Genomic DNA, 23,639 nt, shown 5'->3' with positions numbered 1-23,639 from the left:
CACCCCAGATGTGCCAGAGCCAGCCAGGAACTAATCACTGAGATGCCAAACTGAAGCCCCCCCTAACTCCCAGGGACCTCCTCTCCAGGTCCGGGCTCTTCATTCTCTCTAGCCTGTTCTTCCAGCTTGGGAGGAAGCACTGGAGCTCCGGCCCCACCCTTCCTCTGGACTCCACACTTCCCTCCTTCTACCGTCTCCAGCATCCCTGGGGTCTGCCCCACCGACCCACCAGCTGCATCACCCTCACCTCTGTCTCCTGAATTTCTTCCCCTGTCCAGTCCCAACCCCCTGAGACCTTCTCCCAGCACTCAGGAATCCTCCCACTCTCCCCGGGGAACTTCAGACCCCACCTCCCACCTGCAGTGTCCCCCAACTCTAAACCCCACCCCCAGCCCACACACACCACCCACTGCTCCCTGCCCCTGCCCTGGCCAGCTGACAGCCGGCCCTCCCACTTCAACATACAGGAAGACCGTTCTTCATCTGGCTTCTCTGCCTCCCTGAAATCTACCCAAGTACTCACCCATACTCCCTGGGTCCCACATGACAGCACCAGGGTGGGCGTCTGGGACAATGGTTAAGGCACTGCTTGGGACACTTGCATCCCATTTCAGAGTGCCTGGATCTGCTCCCAATTCCAGCTTCCTGCCAGTACCCTGGGAGGCAGGTGATGGCTCCAGTACCTGGTGCCCTGCTACCTGCATGGGATACCTGGGCTGAGGTCCTGGCTCCCAGCTTTGTCCTAGCCCAGTCCTGGCTCTTGCAGCCACTTGCGGAATGAACCTGTACATGGGAGAACTCTGTGTGTCACTCTCAAATACATAAAATAAATGGAAAGACAAAAAGCCCCAGATGCTCCCATCTTTGTGACTGATCCCCTACCTCTTCCAAGAATTTGACCCGTCAATTACTCCAGACCCTCTCCCAATATGGTCCAGCTCCTGTCATCCAGGGTATTGGGCAGCCCTGGCTAATTCATCCCAGAGATACTTGCTGAGGGCTGATTAAGTCTCAGGCACTGCCGCAGCACCAGATATAAGGCAGTGAGCAAGATGACCCAGATGTTAAGGTAGGAAGGAGACAGAATAAACATATGAACGGGGCCAGCGCTGTGGCACAGCAGGTTAAAGCCCTGGCCTAAAGTGCCAGCATTCCATATGGGGCTGGTTCAAGACTCAGCTGCTCCACTTCCAATCCAGCTCTCTGCTATGGCCTGGGAAAGCAGCAGAAGATGGCCCAAGTCCTTGGGCCCCTGCACCTGCATGGGAGACCTGGAAGAAGCTCCTGGCTCCTGGCTTCAGATTGGCGCAGCTCCAGCTGTTGCAGCCATAAATAAATAAATCTTTTAAAAAAACATATGAACAAATACTTGAACAGGACAATGAAAGCAGAACAGGCTGCTGTTGCTGATGCTGGGGCCTTGGTGGGTGGAGAGGGCAACCGTTTGAGGTGAAGCCAGACAGGGAAGAGGTAGCAGGTGCAAGGCGTCTGGGGAAACAGCCCTCCACAGAGAGCAGCCCATGCCCATGCCCCCAGGTTTCATGGGCCAGAGTCTAGAGATCAGAAGGAAGCTGGTTTGGCAGGAGGTGAGCCGGGGGGTGGGGGTGGGGGCTGCTCCTGCTGCTCCTGTGCACCATGTGGAAGCCACTGGAGCATTCCACAGAAGCATGACCGAGACTGATGGATGCTGAAACAGCAGGCTGGAAGGGGTCTGAGGGCAGGGGTGGGGGAGGCAGGGAGATCTGTCTGGAGGCATCTAACAGTGCAGGCTGGGGTGTGGGTGGCTCAGACAGAGGGGAAGCACCTGTGCATATCCAATGGAGGACAGAATGACCATGCATGACTTACAGTAGAAAAGGACTACACCACCTCCTCAAGAAGGAATCTGGGAGAGAGGCAGAAGGGGAAGGAAGGAGGCAGACACCTGAGGTTGTCGGGGCCTGCAGCAGACACAGGGCAGCCCAGCGTGGGGGGAAGGCACTGCCTCCCAGTGCACAGATGACAGCAGGTTCTTCACAGGGATGTGAGCAAGGTCACCGTGTCAGCGGAGGGGCACCACGTGGGGACCCCCAGAAGCCACAGACTCATGGTCACCTCCCGCTTTAACCAGCAAGACCCTGCCAGCCTCTTCTGCTCTAACTCATTCTTGTTCCCTTTGGCTGCCATGCCCACATGATGGACACAGATGTGCTAAATCGCTGCCACACCAGCTACCTCCTGTGGACATCTCCATCCAGGCGTCCTGCAGGTGCCCCGGACTTACTGCATCCAAACCAGGCTGCTGCCCCACTACACCTGCCCTGGACTTGTGTGCCCAGGCTGTTCACTGTAGTTCATGGCACCAGCATCCACACAGCGGCTCCAACAAGAATTCCAGACACTTGGATTCCTTCTTCTCTCTTCCAAATCCCATTTACTCAGTAAGCCCTGACAATCCTCTCCCTAAATGCCTCCTCAGTTCACTTCCTTCTCTCTGCCTCCAAGGTCACTGGCCAAGTTCAAGCTCTCATCGCTTCTCTTCTGCACTCTCCTGGCAATAATGGTTGAGTCCCAGAGCCCAGACATACTTAGCAGCTGCTCAAAAAAAAATTTTTTTTTTATTCAAGAGACAGAGATAGACAGAAAAACATTCCGACAGACACATCTCCCATCTGCCGGTTCAGTTCCCAAATGCCCCCAACAGCCGGGCTGGGCCAGGTGGAAACCAGGAGCCAGGAGCTCAATCCGTGTCTCCCACATGGGTGGCAGGAACCCAATCACTTGAGCAGAACCTTGTGCTTCCCAAGGTGCACATGACCAGGAAGCTGGAATCAGAAGCAGGGCCAGGTATCAAACCCAGGCAGTCCAACGTGGAATACGGGTGTCCCAAGCAGCGCCTTAACCACTGTGCTAAGTGTCTACCCACTGTAAATGATTCTTTAATCAACCAGAGGAAGAGTGCATGAATGCACAAGTGACTAAGCGGATAAACGAGAGAGGGAAGCAATCAATACACAAAGTAAATAAATAAACGAAGGCCCCGTGGAGACAGGGAGAACTTGGAACGCATAGCCTGACGGAGGAGACGCCACCATGCAGGGCTGGGCATCGCGCGGCACATGCAGCGTTACGGGCGGGGGATGGAAACCAGGGCCTGGCAAGTTCTTCCAGCCGGCGGGTACTAAACCACACATGGTACAGACTGCACAACCTCACCCGGCAGCCATGTCAGAGACCGCACTCCACAGGAGGAGCTGACTGAAGTCACCTTGGCCCCAAGGGGCAGGTTGGTCGGCCCCAAGCCTCGTGCTGGGGAGTAGACACAGACTTGCCAGGAGAGGGGCTGTACTGGTACCCACATCTCAACAGGAACTGTTGTGAGCACTCAGACATCTGTCCTTATAAAAATGACAGGTACGAACACGGTCTCCTCTTCACAGCTAAGGAGACAGGTGCACCACAGAGTGAGCAAGTAACCTGTTAAAAGCCACACAAAATTAGGGTCTGTTCCAGGGCCCCTGCTGTCTGCTTCTTTAACCCAGGACTGGGGAGCCTTTGTTCTGCCCAGGGCCACTTGGACACTTAAGACACCGTTCACAGGCCATACAAAGTCATCCATTGAGACACTAGCCTGCTATAGACTTACTGGATTTCGGGACCTGCCTGCAGTTGCCTTGGCAGGGCCGGACCAAAGGATCTCACAAGCCTTATGCAGCCCACAAGCCAGATGCTCCCCACCTATGCTTTAGCCTCGTTTCACTGCTTCGTGATGGAGAGACGGGGGAGGGGGGGATTTCCAGGCTCAGGGTACGACACAACCTTACACAGGGAGATAAGATGGTACAGTCCTGTTAGGGAACGGATTCACTGTGTCTGGGATCTGGAGGTGGTGGACACGGAGGTTGCAAGGAGATGATGGGCTCAGCTCCCAACTCCCTGATCTCGGGTCCAGGGATGGAGACCTGTCTTGCTGGATATTGAAACTGCCTCCACCTTTCACACTTAGGGTGGAGCGTTCACTCTTTTCTTAACCAAAGCATTTCGTTCTCTCACAGGTGAATGTAGTGAATGTAGAAAAACTAAAAGGCAGAGGGATAGCTGATTTGCTGAAGGCTACCAGCAATTAGACGGTGCTCCTCCCTACCATTCATGCAGATAAGGATTGGCACCTTGACCTCTTAGCATTTATCCTTAATGCAGTTTCAGTTGAAAAAGGCTATTCATATTTTCAACGTCTAATTCTGTTTCATGGTACTTCAAAGGCGAGCCAATAAAACCATCACATGTCTGCTTCACTCTGATGAAGCCACAGAAGTCAGCCAAATATAAACTTGCTCTGGGAAACTTCAGAAGGTAAGCATTGCAGTTCTCCAAAAGTAACCTTTAACTTTGGTTTTGGGAAAGACAAAAGGGAACAGGCCCCTGGGTCACCCTGAAACTATAAGGACCCCCAATCTCATCAGGGCAAGAGAAGGGCACCTGGGAGCCCCTGAGGGCTACTCCAAGGCCTTCCTCCCTCCATGGGAACTGAGGAAATGACCACAGCCCCAGGGCCTCCCAGGCTGGCTACAGCCTTCTGAGACCCCCATTGTCATCTCCAGCACAGTAAGAGGAGCTGGGGGAGCAGGCGCCTGGTCTGGTGGTTAAGACACGAATTGGGACACCCATGTACAGTGGTGCCTGCACCGGAGCCCTGGCTTGGCTTCCAACTCCAGTTCCCTGCTAACTGTACACCCTGGCAACAGGTGATGGCTCAAGTGGTTGGGTCCCTACCACCCATGTGGGAGACCTGGACTGAGTTCCAGGCCATTGTAGGCACTGGGGGGAGTGAACCAGCAGACAGGAGCCTGCTCTCTCATGTTCTCACTTTCAAATAAATAAATAAACAACAGGGAGGCTTTTTTGTTTGTTGGTTGGATTGCCTTTTTTTTTTTTTTTAAAGAACAGGGGACACTTAAGTGCTAGGTTAAAAAGCACCCCCCCTCCAAAAAAATTATCTGATCTTAGAAAGTAAATATTTTAAAGTAAAATAATTCTTTTCACATATATTCCTAACTTTAATTAAATCTAAAATATAATTCAGGAAGTTTGAAAAACAGAGAAGGAACAAAACCATAGACCGCATGACCACACACGGAGCCCAGGCTGCCCAGAACAGCAGCGGCTCGCACCTGCGATCTCAGTGTAGGTATTAATAGCTCCCCCATTCCCAGACACGAACCCCTAAGGGTACTCAAGACTGGCAGGGTTTAGATTACAAACTGTTTTTGCTTCCCCCACCCATCACCCTCCACTGTGAACCATCATTATCGTGATTTTCATACATTTCGTCTTTTTCTCATGTACATTTTTTTTTATCACCATAGTCATAAGTGTTTTCAGAAGCCGACGTGTTTTCTTTAGTTCTATGTTTCTGGGCCACCAGTCGCCACATTCTCCTGCATTCTATGTCACCTCTCCTCTGTGGCTGAACATTTCAGGTGCTTCAAGATCGCTTAAAGGAGAGGCATCTGCGGGGGGCTCAGAGCATCAGTGCATGAACCTCAAGGGAAATTCCAACCTAACTGAGGGGGAGGCAAACAGTCACAGTTATAGGAGCGATGCTGGCCAGTTCCTTCCCATGAACAGCGGGGCAGTGCCCTGAACCCTCTCCACCAGCTCACGCCTGGAGAGCCTGGAGAGCACCACGGGCACCACTTCCAGATGTACCCGGAACCCCTGTGCCAACATTGCGGCTAAAACCCTGGTCCCGGTCACCCCCGTCTCTCAGTGGACTGACTTGTCTGTCTCGCCTCTTGAAGTCCATGCATTCAGCGACCTTCTCCATGCAAACTGCAGGCCGACACCCTCTCCTGCAGGAAGTCCTCCAGTCACTCCCCACCGCAGCAGGCACACACTCCAGTCCCCTGCCGGGAGCCACCAGCCCTGCATGCCCTGGCCCTGCCTGTCCTCCTGCTTCACCCCCGCCCCGTACCCCCCACCCCCACCCCAAGCGCACTCCACACCAGGCCTCCACATCCCCCCTCCCGGGAACGCTTCCCCTCTGTATCTGTCTTCTGGCTGTGTCCTCTCCTAAGCCAACTGTGCTGTAACATGCACAGCCCAGGTCACTCGGTGTCAGCTTCATGACTTTATTTTCTCTAGAGCCCCTAACCCAGTCTGAATCCTTGTGTGATTACTTTGCTTTGGTGACTTTTCTCCCTCTGCCCTGTGAGTCCCACAAGGGCTCATTCACTGCCACACCCACTGCCCAGCGCATACTTAGAGGGTAACATGGCCAGCAGTGAGTAACACGGGAGCGAATGAGCAAACAGCCCGCAAGAGTCACTGTGAGGTCAGAGCCTCATTGAGTCCACCTGGTACCATATAAAACTTTGGATCTGGGCTGTAGTTGTGGCACAATGATTTAAGCCACCAGGATCAGAGTGCAGGTTCAAGCACTGGCTGCATCACTTTGAAGTTAACACCTTGACAGCAGGGACTCCATTTTGGAGTACCTGAGACTCCATTCTGGGAAGGCACCCTCCCCCCGCCGTGAGACTCTGGTCTGAAACCATGATCTAAAACTCTCGGACAATAGCAGTCCCCTACATCACACTTGGCAAAGCATAGAAACCCCTTAGCATGATCGCTCAAGCTTGGAAGTGGATAGGTTGCACCCAGGTTAATGATAAAAATGTAATTTGTCTATGTCCTACATATGATTTAAGCCAATACCTGGATTAATGTCAAGATTATAAGTGAAACTGTTAAGACTGTAACTGGTGTTGTCAATATTATAATTGATATTAGTTTCGCATAGGCTTTAGGTCAGCTTGACCCCAGTAACCATGTATTCCCCCCTGATCCTAGCAACCATGTCTTCCCCTCCCGATGTTGTGGGTTTTGCCTTTATAAACCCTGTTGCTTTGGGCTTCAGGGTCGAGAGTTCTTCGGGACATGAGCCCACTCTTGGCCGCTGGCAACAAAGGACTCTAAAATGTATCAGTGTGTGGCGCTCCTCAGACACAACAACTTCCGATCCAGCTCCCTGCTGATGGCCTGGGAAAGCAGAACAAGATGATCCAAGTGCCTGGGCCCCTGCACTCACGTGGGAGACCTGGACGGAGCTCCCAATTCCTGCTGGCTTTCACCTCAGCCAAACCTGGCTGTTGTAGCCATTTGGGGAGTGAACCAGCAAATGGACAACTTTCTCTCTCTCTCTCTGTCTCTCTCTCTCTGTCTCTCTCTCTCTTCCCTCCCTTCCTCCCTCCCTCCCTCCCTCTGTTGTTCTGTCTTTCAAATACATAATTTTTTTAAAAAGAAAACTCAATGAGAATGGTTAGAGAGGCTTTGCCTCATTCTTTAATTTCTGTTTATTCTTCACAATGACCTGAGAACTATTATGTGTGAATAATGAAATGTTCTGACTACACATCATCCCCACCATCAAGCAGAATTACCTGTTAAATGCTGGCTCTGCAGGAGCCCAGTATATAAAGGAAAACTCCAGCTGTGCGAGACTTACAACAAGGGGTCCCAAATGGCACTGAGGTCCACGACCAAGTTCATACGGGGCCACAGAAAAGTGGGAAACAGAGAAGCCAGGTACTGACCTTTCTCTAAAGCCGCAGTCCCTCAATGTGAGAACTCGCTTTCATTCTGAGACCGCAGAGGCACCAAAACATTTTTTTTTCTTACAAAATGACAAGGACTCTGGCTGACAGGATTTGGGGAGATTTTTATGTCTTTTATAAAAATAGCAAAAATTAGCAATCGTGCACAAGACACTCAACCTTCTTTTTCAAACTTTGGTAAAATCCTAGAATTCTACAAATCTGGGCACCATGCCTCTCAGCATTTCCTGCACCGCATCTCAAGTCTGGGCCCTATCAGGGTTCTCCTGGGGCCATGCTGCTCCAACTCCCCTCCGGCAGTCAGGCTGCTGGGAGAATGAGGAGGGATCCTCAGGGCTCGCCTGGCTTAGGGATCTATTAGTGATGTCTGCTCTGGTTGGGAGGACAGGAAGGACCTGGGGCATATGAGTGACCAATGAGTGACGTACGCCATGGACACCAGGGTGATGTGGAGGGAGTGACACGTCTGACAAGGACTACCCCTGGCCTAACACATGCCAGAGCCTAATAATAAAACCATTTAGTAAAGCACAACTGGAAACAGCCAGTGAACTGTGCAGCCCTTGATGGACACAGGAGGCGAGCACAGCAAAGTCAGGGTGAGTGGTCAGCAGGGCTCACTCTCTCCCTCCTGGCGGCCGCTCATGCCCTGCCCCGGGGGAAGACCCTGGCAAACGGTCGGCACTAGCCCACCACTTCAAGGGGCTGCAGCCACCTGGAACGGCACGCTGGGCCAAGGGGGCTGGCCGGGAACGGACTCTGTGGGAAGCGGAGTCTTTTCCAGAGAAAGCTCGTCCTGTGATCTTGTTAGCAAGGGGAGGTCCAAAGGTTAACAAGACAAGAAGGAAACCGAGAGCCTGGGGACAAGGTGAGAGGCTGGAGACCGGCTCCATTTCAGAGCAGATGGCCTACCAGCGCTCTCTGCGACGACTTTGGATTAGAGCAAGAACCCGAGACCTCTATTCCTTTGGAAAGGATGGGGGAGGTGGGAGCCAAAGGATGGGGGAGGTGGGAGTCGACGTATCCTGTGTCTACTCGTTCATGCGCTGATACAGAACAGAAAACGGTCCGGAAGTGTGCCACAGTGCCACAGTGACGTATCAGAAGGGCGTCAGCCAAACTCCTGTTTTCTTTACATTGTACACTCCTGGAGAGTTAGCAACTGCTTTAATTTGGTTTGCCCTTGTAACGCTCTATTCAGTGTCTCACAATCAGACAGAAAGGAAGCATGAGGACACATTTTTCTTGCATCTGTAATGGTAAATGGGGCTTTATTGTTTTTTGAAATATATTTCTGGGGCAGGCATTTGGGATGACCACTAAGATGTTATTTGGGACACCCCCCTCTGTGGAGCGCCTGGGTCCCACCTCTGCACCTGCTGTCAGCTTAGCTTCCTGCTAACACACTGGGAGGCGGCAAGTAGAGGCTCAAGGAACTGGGGACCTACCATCCACACAGGAGGGCCAGACTGAGCCCCCAGCTCCTAGCTCAGCCTGGCCCAGGCCTGCCTGTTGTGGACATTCAGGGAGTGAACCAGTGGATGAGAGCTCTTTGTCTATCTTTCAAACACAATAAATAAATAAAAATTTAAGAAAAAGGATTCCTTTAGTGGATTTAAAAGTATAAATAAATATAAAAATACAAAGAGCACACACACAATAAGTGAGGGTCCCACAGCCCCTGTGGTCCTCCCTTGCTGAATCAGGAAAAACCAGTAACTAAGAAAAGGAATGGCCCGGGGGGGATCCGCTGGCTTCCTCTCCCCAGCCAGCCCAGCACTGGAGGCGGTATTTTTATTCAGTTCTGATAAAAAAAAAAACACACTTAGTTTTGAAGCAGAGTTTGCATTAGAACAAAAACAAAACAAGCACAGCTGGGCGAATGCAGACGGGCCCTGCCCAGCAGGCGGCCAGTGCGCTGCCCATCGGGCACTGTAGTCACGCACACACGCTCTGGGCCACGGGCCTCCGCACGGGAACGCCTCCCCCATGAGAACCCTCACCCCCCCACACCCCCACCCCACCCCCGCACAGGAACGTCCTCTGACTCTGGCCAAACCACCCCTACCCCACCGGGCCTCCAGAGGTCTCACTTACTGTTTGTCTCCCCTGCCTTCCCAATGTACCTCAAGCAGTTCCCAAAGGCACTGAAGGCCGTGAACAACGGCTGGGGTTGGGGGAACCTGCTGTTAAACATAAACTCCTCACACATCACAAATGCACTTACTTTTCAGTTGACATGTACAAGCTCGGTCCTTAGGGTCTACATGTGAGACCAAAGCGTACAGCGATCAGGAAAATAACAATCCAGAACCGCTGCTCCGTGGACACCCTTGCTAGGCCAGGGGAGGACTCCCCACACACTCAGGTGCCCCCAGCTCTGTAGAGGCCCGGATACCTGCCCTACGCCACCTGGTGCCCGTGTACCTGCAGTCAGCCTCCGGACACACACCTGCCCTGTTGCCCGACACAGCAGTTGGACACCTTCAGTTAGTAAGCGGGAAAGGCAGCAGGGGGTCAAGTCCTGGGTCACTTCCTCTCTGAGTTCAAACCCCAGCGATGGTGCTCACAGCTCTGTGACAAGTTCCTCAACACAAGCCTCACTGCATGGCAAGAAAAAGGGATCTTATTTCACAGAATCGCTACACAGATTAACCTCAATAATACACTTAAGACACTTAGCAAGGACTCAGTAAAAATTAACTATGAAGCCACCATTGGCAACACCCACATCACATATCCACCCACCGACAGTTCAAGTCCCAGCTCCTTTGCTTCGGATCCAACTTCCTGCTAACACACCCTGGGAGGCAGCGGACGATGGCTCGAGTGCGTGGGCCCCTGCCATCCAGGTGAGAGTTCCTGGCTCCTGGCTTCTGCTCGGCCCAGACCTGGCTGTTGCAGGCATCTGGGAAGTGAATTAGCAGACATAAGATCTGTCTCTCTCTTTATAGCTCTGCCTTTCAATTAGATAAAAATAAAATAAATAAACATTAAAAAAAAAACCTACGAATGGCCATCAGTTGAATTCTAGGTGCCCTTTTCATCAAAACGGGAGAACAGGGGGAGCTGGAAGAGGCCGCAGTACTCCAACACAAAGCCGGGCTGGACACTTGTGTCCACGTGTCCATCTCCACAGATCAGACTTGTCTTTCTTAAAGGACGTGCAGGGATCCACGCACACCTACAAACACGGCGGCAAAAAGCCCCGGGCAAAGGGAGTCCGACGGCAGTCCAGAAAACACGTGTGCGTCCAGCTGCTCCCACCAAGGCCCACTCGGAGTGCCGCCTGCTGCCCTCGTCCCAGCGGCCGAGCATACCCGGACCATTTGAAGACCGCCATGAAACCTCCCTTCAAGGCCTCCACAGGCTGAGTTCACTACTCCAAGGTACTCAGCGGCTCTTGCTACAGAATTGAGTTCCACACGTGTCTTTTTAAGGTTACAGTGAAAGGAACACAGACAGGGATGAAAACAGCTCTGAATCACGGCCACGCGCCAGCCCCATGCTGAGTGAGTCATGCACACAGACTTGCTCAAGTCTCACAGTCGCCCATTTTACAGATGAAGATACTGAGGCGTCGGGAAGAGAAGTAGCTCATCACCACACACCATCGACTTCTTCCAGAGCAGGGCTGGAATTCAATCCCAGCTGTCACCAAGTGACACCACTCCCTTCTCAGATCTTGGTTACAGTCTCACTAACTCAGGGGAACCTGCCCTGCCTCCCTCGGACACCATCACACACACCATCACACACACACTCACACACACACACACCCCCCATACACTTCCCTTGTACCATCGTCTCTCTCTGAGCACAACAATATTTCTACCTTATTCAGGCAATCTTTACATATATATACACACACACACACACATTGACAGCACTATATATATATATATATATATATATATATATATATAAACAGAAAGATAGACAATGGGAACCCATTTGCTGGTTTGCTCCCCTTTACCTGCAACAGCCAGAGCTGGGCTGGGGATGAAGCTCAGAGCCAAGAACTCAATCCAGGTCTTCCACGTGGGTGGCAGGAACCCCATTACATGAGTCACACCACCACCTCTGTAGGAAGCTACAGCCGGGGCTCAAACGCAGGCACTCCAAGGTGAGACCTGGCTGTCTTACCACTAGGCTAAAGAGCAGCTCCCTCGAGTGAATCATGAATTAATGGCGCCGGTGTTGTGGCGCAGCAGGGTAAGCTGTCACCTGTGATGCCGGCATTCCACATGACTGCCAGTTAGAGTCCCAGCTGCTCCACTTCTGATCCAGCTCCATGCTGGGAAAGCAGCAGCTGATGGCCCAAGTGCTTAGGCCCCTGCCATGCATGTGAGACCCAGATGGAGTTCCTGGCTCCTGGCTTCGGCCCTGACCACCCCTGGCCATTGTGTCCATTTGGGAAGTGAACCAGCAGATGGAAGATCTCCATCTCTGTAACTCTGCCTTTCAATCAATAAATAAAATCTTTAAAAAATATATTGAATTGTCTGTGTCCTCACCAAACCATGAGTTCTGCACAGCCCTGGTCTATTTAGGGTTCCTGGGCTCTGCAGTACCAGGCATACATGGAGTTTTCCATACACATTTAGAATGGGTGAGTGAATGGAGAAAAACTGTGTTCAGAAGTCACCAGGGGCGTTGGGCACTGCCAGAATGAAGCACATACCACCCAGTGTTCACCCATGTGGGCACCACTGGGCCGGCTGAGCATCCTGAGGGCCAGGAGAAGGCGGGGGCTGAGGTCATCTTGGAGCCTGGCGAGGCGGGGTGTGGGGGAGACACAGCAGCACCCTCACTGTCAAGGGCGGCAGTACGAGGACTGGACTCAAGCCGTCACCCCTGGAGCCGGGTCACCCGGGCCCAGTTTGGCTCAGTGACACTGGGTCTCTTAACTGCTCTGTGCCCCCATATCCTCACTATGAGACAGCGGTTAACCACAGAAGCCAACTCTGCATCGCTGTTGGCAGGAACAGACAAACTAATCAATGAAGGCACCTGGGAGACAGCCCGCTCATGACAAGCACGTACTACACGACTTGCTGCTGTGGATATTAATATTGGGTTATCAAGGAAATTAAAATGGAAGAAAGGCCTAAGAAAGGTCCAAGTGGACCCTTGGAATGACTGGAAGAAAACATGGGGGACTGCTTCAGGCACTGGAGTGGGCAAGGATGTCTTAGATGAGACCCCAGGAGCACACGGACAAAGCCAAAGACAGATCCATGGGAGTTCACCAAATTACAGGGTTTCTGCACAGCAAACGAAACGGAGTGAAGGGACAACCTACACAATGGGAAAAAATGCCATACACCTGTCAGAGGAGAATAAACAGAACGTAACAGGAGTACAGCATCGCACCACTCTATAGCATTTTAGAAAAAAATCTAAACAATCCAATTTCAAAATAGGCAGCAGATCTAAAGAGATATTTCTCAAAGGAAGACATACAAATGGCCAACGAGTACAGGAGAAAAACGCTCATCACTAGTCACAGAGACATGCAAATCAAAACCGAGATGGGCTGTCACTCACTGCAGCTCGCGGGCCCTTACTGAGGACAAAAGATAACCCGCGCTGGTGAGGACGTGCGGAGGAAAGGGGACCCTGCACTCCGTGGATGGGGGTGTGAGCAGTAACACTGCTGGAAGACAGTCGGGAAGTCGCTCAAGACACAGAAACGGGGCCTGTGTTGTTGTGTAGTGGGTAAGGCCACCACCTGCAGCGCCAACATCCCAGATGTGTCGTGGCTGCTCCACTCCAATCCAGCTCCCTGCTATGTCCCTGGGTAAGCAGCAGAAGATGGTCCAAGTGCTTGGGCCCCTGCACCCATGTAGGAGACCTGGATGAAACTCCTGGCTCCTGGCTTCGGATCGGCCCAGCTCTGGCTGTTGCGGCCACTTGGGAAGCAAGCCAACAGGGCGAAGGCTCTCTCTTTCTGTCTCTCCCTAATTCTGCCTTTCAAATAGGTAAAATACATCTTAAGGGGAAAAAAAAAAAAAACCAGAAACTAGACACACACACACACACACCCCACCCCGGCCCCGCAATCCCACATCCCAGGGGCAGGCAGGCACTCTGTGGGAGAGCCAACCACACCCCAGTTTACTGCAGTCCTGTTCCCATAGCCAAGAAATGCAAACGACCAACGGGTCCATCCACCAATGCATGCATAAACAAAATGAGCTACAGACACACAACGGAATACTACTCAGCCACAAAGGGATGAAATCCTGTCATCTTGGCCAGCGTGGAGGGAACTGGAGGTGACTGCTATGTGAAATACACCAGGCACAGGCACATACAAACACCGCACGATCTCACTCACGCTGGAACCTGAGAAGCGCGCATCTCCTGGCGGTTCCCGGCGGCCAGGAGAGCAGGGACGGGGCAGCGGGCAGAGGCGGACTCATGAGTTAAGTCACAGCTGGCGGAGTAAGAGGCGCTGTGGCTCTGCTGCACAGGACGGGGCCGCACACAGGGCTGCTGCCCCCTGTGTCTCCCTGTGGAATCAGATCCGGCCCCGCTCCGTGGCGTCTGCTTGCCCAGGGAACAATCCCAGTGAACACGGATGACGGAGGCGGCGGTGGGGAGGGTGGGGAGCAAGGGCTTTCTGCCCCTCTGCTCACTTCCTGCAGGGCCAACCCACCAGGGTGAAAAAGGACAGGCGACCACACCACGGACACTCCCAGCCCTGACCCTGCGATGCCCCACGGCTCAAGCTACACCCAGGTCAGAAATCACGAGAATCTAAACCAACCGACTTTCATTTAAAAAAGAAAAAATGTGGCCGGCGCCGTGGCTCACTAGGCTAATCCTCCACCTGTGGCGCCGGCACACCGGGTTCTTGTCCCGGTTGGGGCGCCGGATTCTGTCCCGGTTGCCCCTCTTCCAGGCCAGCTCTCTGCTATGGCCCGGGAGTGCAGTGGAGGATGGCCCAAGTCCTTGGGTCCTGCACCCCATGGGAGACCAGGAGAGGCACCTGGCTCCTGGCTTCGGATCAGCGCGGTGTGCCGGCTGCAGCGGCCATTGGGGAGTGAACCAACGACGGAAAAAAGAAGACCTTTCTCTCTGTCTCTCTCTCTCACTGTCCACTCTGCCTGTCAAAATAAAAATAAAAATTAAAAAAAAAACTTTATATATTTTCATCTGCTTGAAAAGTACAGCAACAGAATGAGTGAGCAACTAAGAGAGAAACAGAGAGAGATCCATCTTCCACCCAAAGTTTCACTTTCCAGGTGCCCACGACAGCCAGGTCTGGGGCCAGGTCAAAGGCAGGAGCCAGAAACTCCATCCTGGTTTCCCATCCATCACTTGCTGCCTCCCAGGCTCATGACCAGACGCTGGAGTGGAAGTAGAAGAGCGGGGACTAGAACCAGGCACTCGGAGCAGCAGCTGAACACACCGCACGGCACCTGCCCCACCTGCCCCTAACTGACTTCTTACACTAGACCAAGGCTGCAGAACTGGCTCCTGCTGTGAGGAAACGCTCGCCCACTGGTTTTTCCCTAGGGATAGTAGTAAGCACAGAATTTGCAACAGGTATATTGTAAACCTAAATGTGACACAAACCCAAACCTCAAACTTGGAAGCTTCAAATCTATGTATTTACATCAAAGTGCCCCTTTAAAACTGTTTTCTTAATAGAAAAATACAAACTCACTTGACTTTGTATTACGTTAGCTGTCTTGCAGTTAAAAAACTCAATCAAGTATTTGGTGATTTAAAAAAAAAAAAAACAGTTAGCCGGACATTGTGGGACAAATGAGGTTATTCTCACGTGGGCTGTTTATTAACTAATGAATGAAGTTAAATATCTTGGGTTTGATACGTGATGGTTTCCAGCAGAAGGCTTTTGATCCTGGGGCGTGCGTCCGGTAAATAACGCTCCCAAGGCACACCAGAGGCCTCGCTGATCTCTCAAACCCGCACATTCATTCCCTGCTCTTCGCTCCAACCCACACCGCTTTGTGGGACTCACGTTTGGAATCCATTTGGTTGCCTGTTTTCCTCCTGCATGGCTTCTGTGTTGGATCGTCTTCCTGCTCAGGGTCACCGCTTTCTATTCCCTTCCTCCTGTATCTTTTTGCTTCAAATACCGTAAGCAGAGTCACAGGCAGGACACGGGCTCTGCCTTTGACCCTCCGCTCCGAAAGTGAAAGCGACTGGCCATGAGAGAAGCTCTATAAACCCCAGAGCTCCACACCTCGGCCCCTCTTGAAAAGTCAGAGCCGCGGGAGCAGCCCAGGGGTCCCGAGCAGTCCCTTTTAAGGCCCCCGGGACTGCGCAAGTGCCCTCAATCACCATAGTAGAAGCAGCAACAGCAAGTTCTGATTTCCTAGGAGAAGGGACAACGCTTTAAAAACACAGCCACACACAAGCAATCAATCCAACACCACCAAAAAGCAGCAACGCTTTGTGAAAGGAAACCCCATCTGCTACCTGCCAGGACCCAGGTCCTTCGGGCTCGGGAGCCACCGTCAGTCTGACCACGCGCTGCATTTCACAACTTTTGAAAATGTTTTCCGGCACTAGTGAACAATGCCCTTAACAGGAAGGAAGGGGTGGAGACAAATGGGGTGGGGCGTGGCTGGGTGGGGTTGCGGGTGGGTATGGTGGGTTCCGTAATTTCAGTGTCCAACTTGGCTGCCTGGTCTGCACACAGCCCCAAACTCACTCCATGCCTGAAGGACTTAACCCTTTGTGCACCTGTGCACTCTACACGGTTAGGATCTCCCTGAGTAACGCTTTCAGAGCCCCAGGGGCAATGCAGCCTCCCCTGCTGGCAGAACAATGGGCAAAGAGCCCAGTGGAGCAAACTCTGCCAGGGGCAGGGAGGCAGTGGCCTTGGGCAGCAAAGACTTCCTTACGTGACCCAGCACGGGCAGGTGCCTGTGGGATGAAGACGTTCCAGAGACGCTGAGGAGCCTGAGACGGCAGAGCTCGCGTTCACTGTTCTCAGCACAGCAAAGGAAAATGTAAAAATGACGGAGGATCAGGATCCGGGCAGCAGTGTTCTTCCCAGTGCTTCGGGGAGACCTCCAGGGAGACAGCCGGGCATCCCTCACACACCAGCACCCGGCACTCGCCCCCGTGCCCCTTCTGCACGCCCAGCCCTGCCTCCTCGGCCAGCTCACCCCACGTCTACGGCTCTAGGTCAGGGGTGCAGAAGCTTTCTTCTGCCAAGGGCTATTTGGGGATTTATAACATCATTCGCAGACCACACAAAATTATCAAACTAAAAATTAGGCTGCTCTATGTTTATTTTTTGAGTCCCATCTGTGGTTGCCTTGGCAGGACCAGACCAATTGATTTCGTGCCTGTGAGCCAGAGGTTCCCCACCCCTGCTAGGTGCAATCTGCACTTTAATGTCAACACCTGTCCTGCCCTAAAAGACAAAGCAGGCACACAAAGGATGAAAACCCAGGTCTGTTCCTCAAATCATCTCTCCATGAACCCGGAAGATTCTGCTAACTCCTGGGTCTCCACGCTGAGGCCACCGATGCCACTGGACCACATCAACAGCAAGAGACTCCGGAGGCAGCAGCCGTGAGCACCCACACCTGAGAGGCAGATCTGGCTCCCTGGGGGCTCACTCTCTACAGGAACTGAGCCTGGCGATCCAGGACTCACCACTAGTTAGGTGGTGGCACCTGAATCCACCCCACTGTGGGCAGGAGACGCAACGGGGGCTGGGGAGTGACCGTCCACGTGCAGGTCAGGCTGCGCAGTGAGGGGTGGGAGCAGGGAGAGGACTCTGGAGTGGAGGCTCAGAAGTGAGGCCCGGCTCCCCCTCACACACCCGTGACGAGCGTCCTCACCACACGCACTGCCATCCCAGCCCTGCTAGGGCTCCCAGCATGCTGGGTGGACCCTCTCCAGCCCAGATCCCAAGACCACCGTCACGGCCCCACGCTCCCACCCAGCCTGACGGTCTGCTTCCCCCTCGAGTGCTCCCACCCCTCGATACAGAACCCTATTCTGCCTCTCCCCAGCACTGGGCTTGCTGTCCCCAGAGGCCCTGCTACCTTCTCCCGCCTCACTCACCCACTCAGGCAGCACATCCACAGTAAACACCTGCATGGCCCTGAGGACAGCCCAGACCTGACCACGTCACACCGGGAGCTTTGTGCTGCCCACGGCGGCCCTGTGCCAAGGCCTTGAGACGGCCCTCGCCCCACTCAGCCACACAGACCGCTCCTCCTCGGGTTCTGTGCAGAGCACCCACGGTGCAGGTGCAGGTGCACCCAGGATTCCCTTCAGTGGCCCCCTGGTGGGCACTGCTGTGCTCTTCTACACGGTGCCCAGCGCAGAGCTGTGGGTGGCACTGAAGGGCGCACTCTGCACGTGGGAATCTGGGAGGGAGGGGCCCTGGGGGTCATGAACTCCCCAGACCATGGCAAGGCTCCCCCTGCAGGGAACAGACACCCACTCCCAGAGCTACACACCCCCCCCCCCCCGCCTCCCTGCCAACATCCATCCCAGCACCAGCCCAGAGAGGTGACTGCACTGACACACAGGCACCACAGCACACACTGCTCATGGGTTTAGGAACCACTAAGTCATTTTATAGGAATTGGGCCACTTTTCCCAAGTTCTGGCTCTTTTCTTATTGACTTCTAGGTCTTTTTGTATTAGGGAAAGTAACCTCTAGTCTGCAACATAAAATATATTTCTCTGGTTTGCAAGCTGTCTATGTGTACAGTGGTTTACTATGCCAATCTCACTTCTAATGAATCGATCCATTCTTTCTTGAGGGTTTCTGGATTCCGCATCACTCTCAGAAAGAGATTTCTACTCCAAAGGCACAAGAATAACCTCGTTCAGATGCTGCTAGACCCCGACACCTGTGGCCAGTGAGACGTTCTGCTCTGCGCTCAGGACTTACGCCCTGGCCAAATGTGCAGGAACCACATTGAACTCCGTAAAGCGCTCTTCCGATACTCTACGGCTTACAGGGTCATCCCGCAGCACTCGGTGAAGCCGGCCGGGAGGCCCCCCTTGTCCTGTCATAGCAGTGAGGCTAAGCCACCACCCCACTCGGGGCAGACTCGCTGGGCTCCTGGAGGCCGGTGGTGCTGTCTCCCTGCACTGCCTCTTCACGAAAGGACGACGTCCACGCTGCACCAAGCCAAGGGCATCTCCAACGTCATTTCTGACTAACCTCCTAAGACTGCAAATAATCACTTTTCTGGGCCAAATCAGTATTTTTCAAGTGGGCCACACGGTGATCCAATTAAACAGTGACTCATCCTCGGATCTCGGGGCCAGTGTTCTCAGCAGCTGACAGAAGCCCATGTCCCGGACTGCTCCTTATGAACTCTGCAACACTTAATTGAAAAGGAAGAGATGCACACAACCCCACAGACTGGGGACAGTTTTCCTCACCTGGAGCAGGTGGGGAAGGCGAGGGACAGTCACGCCACGCACACCCAACACCCCCACCCCGCAACAGTCTCCCCATACGTGCCCCCATGGCCCTCGGGGCACTGACCATGGGGAAAACATTACAGCCACTGTTCCAGGGCCATGGGTGTGGCACAGAGGTTGAGTTGGGCCGTGGGACACCCACATCCCATATCAGAGTGTCTGCTTTGAGGCCTGGATCCCCGTGTTCCAATCCCACTTCCTGCTGCTGCACACCCAGGGAGGCAACAGGTGATGGCTCAGGTGCTTGGGCTCCTCCTACACCCAGGAAACCCAGATGGAACTGCTGGCTCCTGCCCTCAGCCTGGCCCAGCCCTGACCATCATGGACATTTGGAGAGTGAACCAGCGGATGGAACATTTCTCTCCGACTATCTGCCTTTCAAATAAAATACGTAAGTAAACGTTTGAAATAAATAAATAAAAGCACTGTGCCAGGGGACAGGGAGCATATTTGGATGACCCCAGTAAAGCAAACCCCTTCAGGTCTCCGACCGCCGGCTGGACCTAATGCTCACACTCACTGTACATACTGCACCAGCCAAGTCAGACCCTCAACTTCATACCGCGGGCCCCTCCCACTTCTTTCTCCCTTGGACATGGCCTGCTTCTCCCCTTCCCCACCGGCTCACCCAGGCGACTCCTCCCACTCCTCAGGGCTTTGTCTCAATGCTACCTCCTCCAAGAGGCCTTCACTGACCACCACGGAAGCAGACTGCCCCTTCTGTGGTCTCCCTAGGTTTTACCACCATCAGTGTTGCTGCTTCTTTATTCTCTGTCCTCTCGAAAGTCCCCTGAGGACAGGGACCTTGTCCCAGTCACTCACACTCTACAACCCTGGCCTTAACACGGTGCCAGCAGCAGTCAGTGCCCAGTTGCTTTTGGGTAGATTAAATTGGACTGAGTTCCTTCCGGCATATTTTCTCCTTGTCTGCATCACCATCAAGTCTCTGAGCAGCCCAACGAGCTGGCACAGAGACTGGGCGTGAGAACAGGGACGCTGAGAACAGGGACGCTGTGTGGCCCCGGGAGTGCAGAGCCCGGGCTGGCAGAGTGTGGCCAGGAGGTGTCGGGAAGGGCTGCAGTGGGCTTTGGGGATGGCAAGGACAGCAGACCACTGCGCTGTGGCTGCTGACGCCTGCAGAGGCCCCAGCCCTCAGGGAAACAGGCGCAGCGCTTGCACACAAGCTACGCGCTCCGGCTCAGATACCTGCGGGTACTTCGCACGCCATCACTCCACTCAAGTGGACCCAGCACTTTTTGGAACCTGCAGGTACTTTTTTCTTCCCTGAACAGCTTCAGGCCGTGGTTAGGTCAAACCCACAGGTGTGGAACCCACGGGAAGTGAGGGCTGACCCCAAGCACAGGCCAGACACAGGGTCACTGCGTCAGAGGATGGGTTGGGGGAGCCAGGTCACTGGCCATGAGCCACACTAGAAGCTTCCAGAATATAGTGAGAGGGCAGCCTCATGGGCTCAGGGTGGGCAGGGATGGAACAGAACTCTTGGGAAAAACAAAGAAGCGGAGTCCTGAGGATTCAGTGGGGAGTGGATGATACCACAATGGTGGGCATGCATTGTCAAAACCCCACAGGATGGGGGCTGCAGCTGATGGCCCAGCAGGTTAAGCTGCCTATAAGAGTCCAGGTTCGAGTCCCGGCTACTCCACTTCCAATCTAGCTTCCTGCTGTGGCCTGGGAAAGCAGCAGAAGATGGCCAAGTGTTTGGGTCCCTGCCTCCCACATGGGAGACCCAGATGAAGCTCCTGGCTCTTGGCTTCAGCCTGGCCCCGTTCTGCTATTGCAGCCATCTGGGGAGTGAACCAGCTAATGAAAGGTCTCTGTGACTTAGCCTTTCAAGTACACGAATAAATCTTAAAGAGAGAGAGGGAGAAGAAACAAAAGAACAACCCCTCCGAACACACAGCAGCAGGAATGACCCCTAAAGCGCGCCCTGGACTCGGGGTGAGGAGGAAGTGGCAGGACAGGTACGTGACTGTAACAGTGCACCACTGGGTGCTGACCATGCCCAGGGCTGTCGTTCTGTGTGTAGTGAGGCACAGGAGACAAGCGACCTCCAGGTGACCTGTTCAACCTGGCTGTGAACCTATTTTAAAACAAAACAAAACGCAAGAACTTGGCCCGAGCTTAGTCGAAAAAAGAGAAAAGGGCGTCTGGGATGACTCACAGAGCGGTGACGGGAAGGAGACGGTGTTACCAGCAGAAAGAGGAAGCTGGAAGGGAGGCCAGGCCGCAGAGGTGAGGCAGGAGCACGGTGAGTCGAGCTGGGACCATGCGGGCCGACACGGGACGTGCACACGTGGAGTCACTGGGGATGATGTAACCAACGGGCACAGGTGCACAGACTAGAGAGATGCCCGCTTTCACACTGAGCGAGAAGAGCAACCCCATCTGCCTGAGACCCGAGATCCTGCGGCTGGGGTCAGCTCCCTCTCCATGACAACAGGAAAACCAGGCATCGTGCAGGAGCCACGGCAGGTTCAAGTCTACCCAGGGGACATAACCACATCTGCACAAAAATGACCACAGATTCCACCTTTGGTCGGGGAGTGCTCCCTAACATGGGCAAGAGCATGGAGGAGGCGGGGCCGACATCCAGGCCACAGCCGCCTGCACAGTCTCAGGGTCACTCACTCATGTCCCTGAGCCTCAGTGTCCTCATCTGTAAAGGGAGGTGACCGCTGCTCCATGGACCTGCAGTGAAGGTCAAGGGAGCAGGAGAGAGGCAGGCGTCCCACGCTCACGGTGCCGGCTGCTGTCACTCCTCACCGTCTGCTCTATATGTAGTGTTTAAAAGGTTTTTATTTGAGAAACAGAGAAAGAGAGACAGAGGGAGAGGGAGGGGGAGAGAGGAGGAGAGAGAGAGAGAGAGAGAGAGAGAGAGCTCCTAACCACCTGTTCACCCTAAACGCCCTCAATGGCCATGGCTGGGGCTGCAGCCAGGAGCCAGGAACTCAATGAGGTCTCCCAGGTGAGTGACAGGAACCCGATTATTTCATCCATCACTACCCTCTCCCAGGGTCTGCATTAGCAGGAAGCTGGAGTCAGGAATGGAGCTGGGAACTGAGCCCAGGTGCCCCAGTGTGGGACATGGGAGCCCCACCTGCCCTCTGACCCACTAGCCAATGCCCACCCACCCTGCATGTCCTATCTCAGACTCTCCAGGGTCTTTGTAGTGAAAAACCCTGAGGCGCCTTCCTCAGGATTACAGTGCATCTGTTCCTTTAAGTAACCTTTTCTTCAAGTATCTTCCTTGTCAGTCAGGACAAAAATACTTAGGGAGCAGAATGTGTTACACCCCCATGCTCTGAGACAGGGCCCGCATCTGTGAAATGCACAGCACGGCTCCCTCCTGGGAACCCGAGAGCATTCACCCCTGGATGTCCTCCCCTGGCCTGGACCCCACAGCCTAAGATGACACGCACGGTTTGAGACATGGGGATGATGCTCAAATCGCTCTCAAACTCGATTTGCCCGAAGGACCGACTGTAACCCAAGAGCATTTGACACGAGTCCGTCTGCAGCTCTACTGGGCAAAGTTCTCAAAGCAGACAGGGCACTTTCCAAGGTTTCCCAACCATCAGGGAAAGGAGCCAAGTGGAAAACCCCGGCTTGTGGTCCAGTTACCGTAAACCACGAGGTGGATTTCCCGTGTGTTGAGCTCAGCTTCTCAGCCTGATCACCTGTAGATAAGCTGCCCGAAAAGAAGGCTAAGGGTCCAGGTCAACCCCCGAGACGGGGACCAGGGCTGGGGTCTCATGTCCACAAGGGATGCAAGCAGTGCAGGCCACAGTGCCGGCTGCATTTTCTATACAGAGCCCCCAAGATATCCAAGAGTAAGGCCCTACAACACTGGGGAGCAGAGGAGCCACAGTATCGGGCGAGTCCATTTGGGATGTCTGTGACACATCCCAGGGATTGTAGTCAAATTTAATGTCCGGTGTCGAAGCCTGGAGCTCCCAAGAAACTGTGAGACATCCGCATTAGGATGACACGTAAAGCCAAGGAAATGACCAGCCTCCAGACCACCTGGGAGTAAGAGGCGATGACCAGCTTGCATCCCGGGCCTGCAGAATTAAGAATCCTGAGGCCCAGTACTCTGCTTGAAGAGTAATCCAGATAATTCTGTTGTACATAAAAGGAAAAAAAAAAAAAAACAGAAACAGATCTAGGGAGAGAGGTGCAGGCCAGGAAAAGGGCCCAGGACAGGCCCTGGGGAGCTGCCGACTGCAGGTTCTGGGGCAATGGAGGACCAGGCAGGGGACAGAGAAGGGAAGTTGAGGAGCTGGCGGCATCACCACAGGACGGGTTTACCAGGAGCGTGGGAGGAGGCCCTGAGAGGCTGCATCTGGGCTGATGAGCAACTGAGCAGAAAATCATGTGCCTTCAGGGACAGGCCCACCTCACGGGGCCACGTGCAAGCAGAGGCACCACGTGGGAGGCCCAGGGAACGGGAGTGAGAGGCCTGTAACCCTGGGGTTGTGACTTGCCAGTTCTGAGCAGCTGCCTCTGGCTGCCTGTGGGTCCTTACAGGGAGCTCCCCCACAGCTGATGGAACTTCAGGGGGTCCCTCTTCCTGATAAC

General features: G+C 53.7%; 1 protein-coding gene across 2 annotated transcripts in view; it reads right to left on the bottom strand.

Annotated features, from left to right (window-relative positions):
* Window positions 1-23,639, bottom strand: part of SNX10 (sorting nexin 10) — a 63,920-nt gene that overhangs the window by 33,436 nt on the left and 6,845 nt on the right. The window contains exon 1 of one of the 2 annotated variants that reach the window (XM_062178209.1): window positions 16,053-16,128. The exons of the other annotated variant lie outside the window; for it this stretch is intronic. The gene's annotated coding sequence lies outside the window, so the exon portion shown is untranslated. Of the gene's footprint in view, window positions 1-16,052; window positions 16,129-23,639 lie in introns of those variants that run through there. 2 annotated transcript variants of the gene reach the window in all.

The sequence above is a fragment of the Lepus europaeus genome, chromosome 20 (genome assembly GCF_033115175.1).
Source record: "Lepus europaeus isolate LE1 chromosome 20, mLepTim1.pri, whole genome shotgun sequence".
NCBI classification, from domain to species: Eukaryota; Metazoa; Chordata; class Mammalia; order Lagomorpha; family Leporidae; genus Lepus; species Lepus europaeus.
Note: the sequence above shows the minus strand (reverse complement) of the source record. Positions and strands in the feature narration are given on the sequence as shown.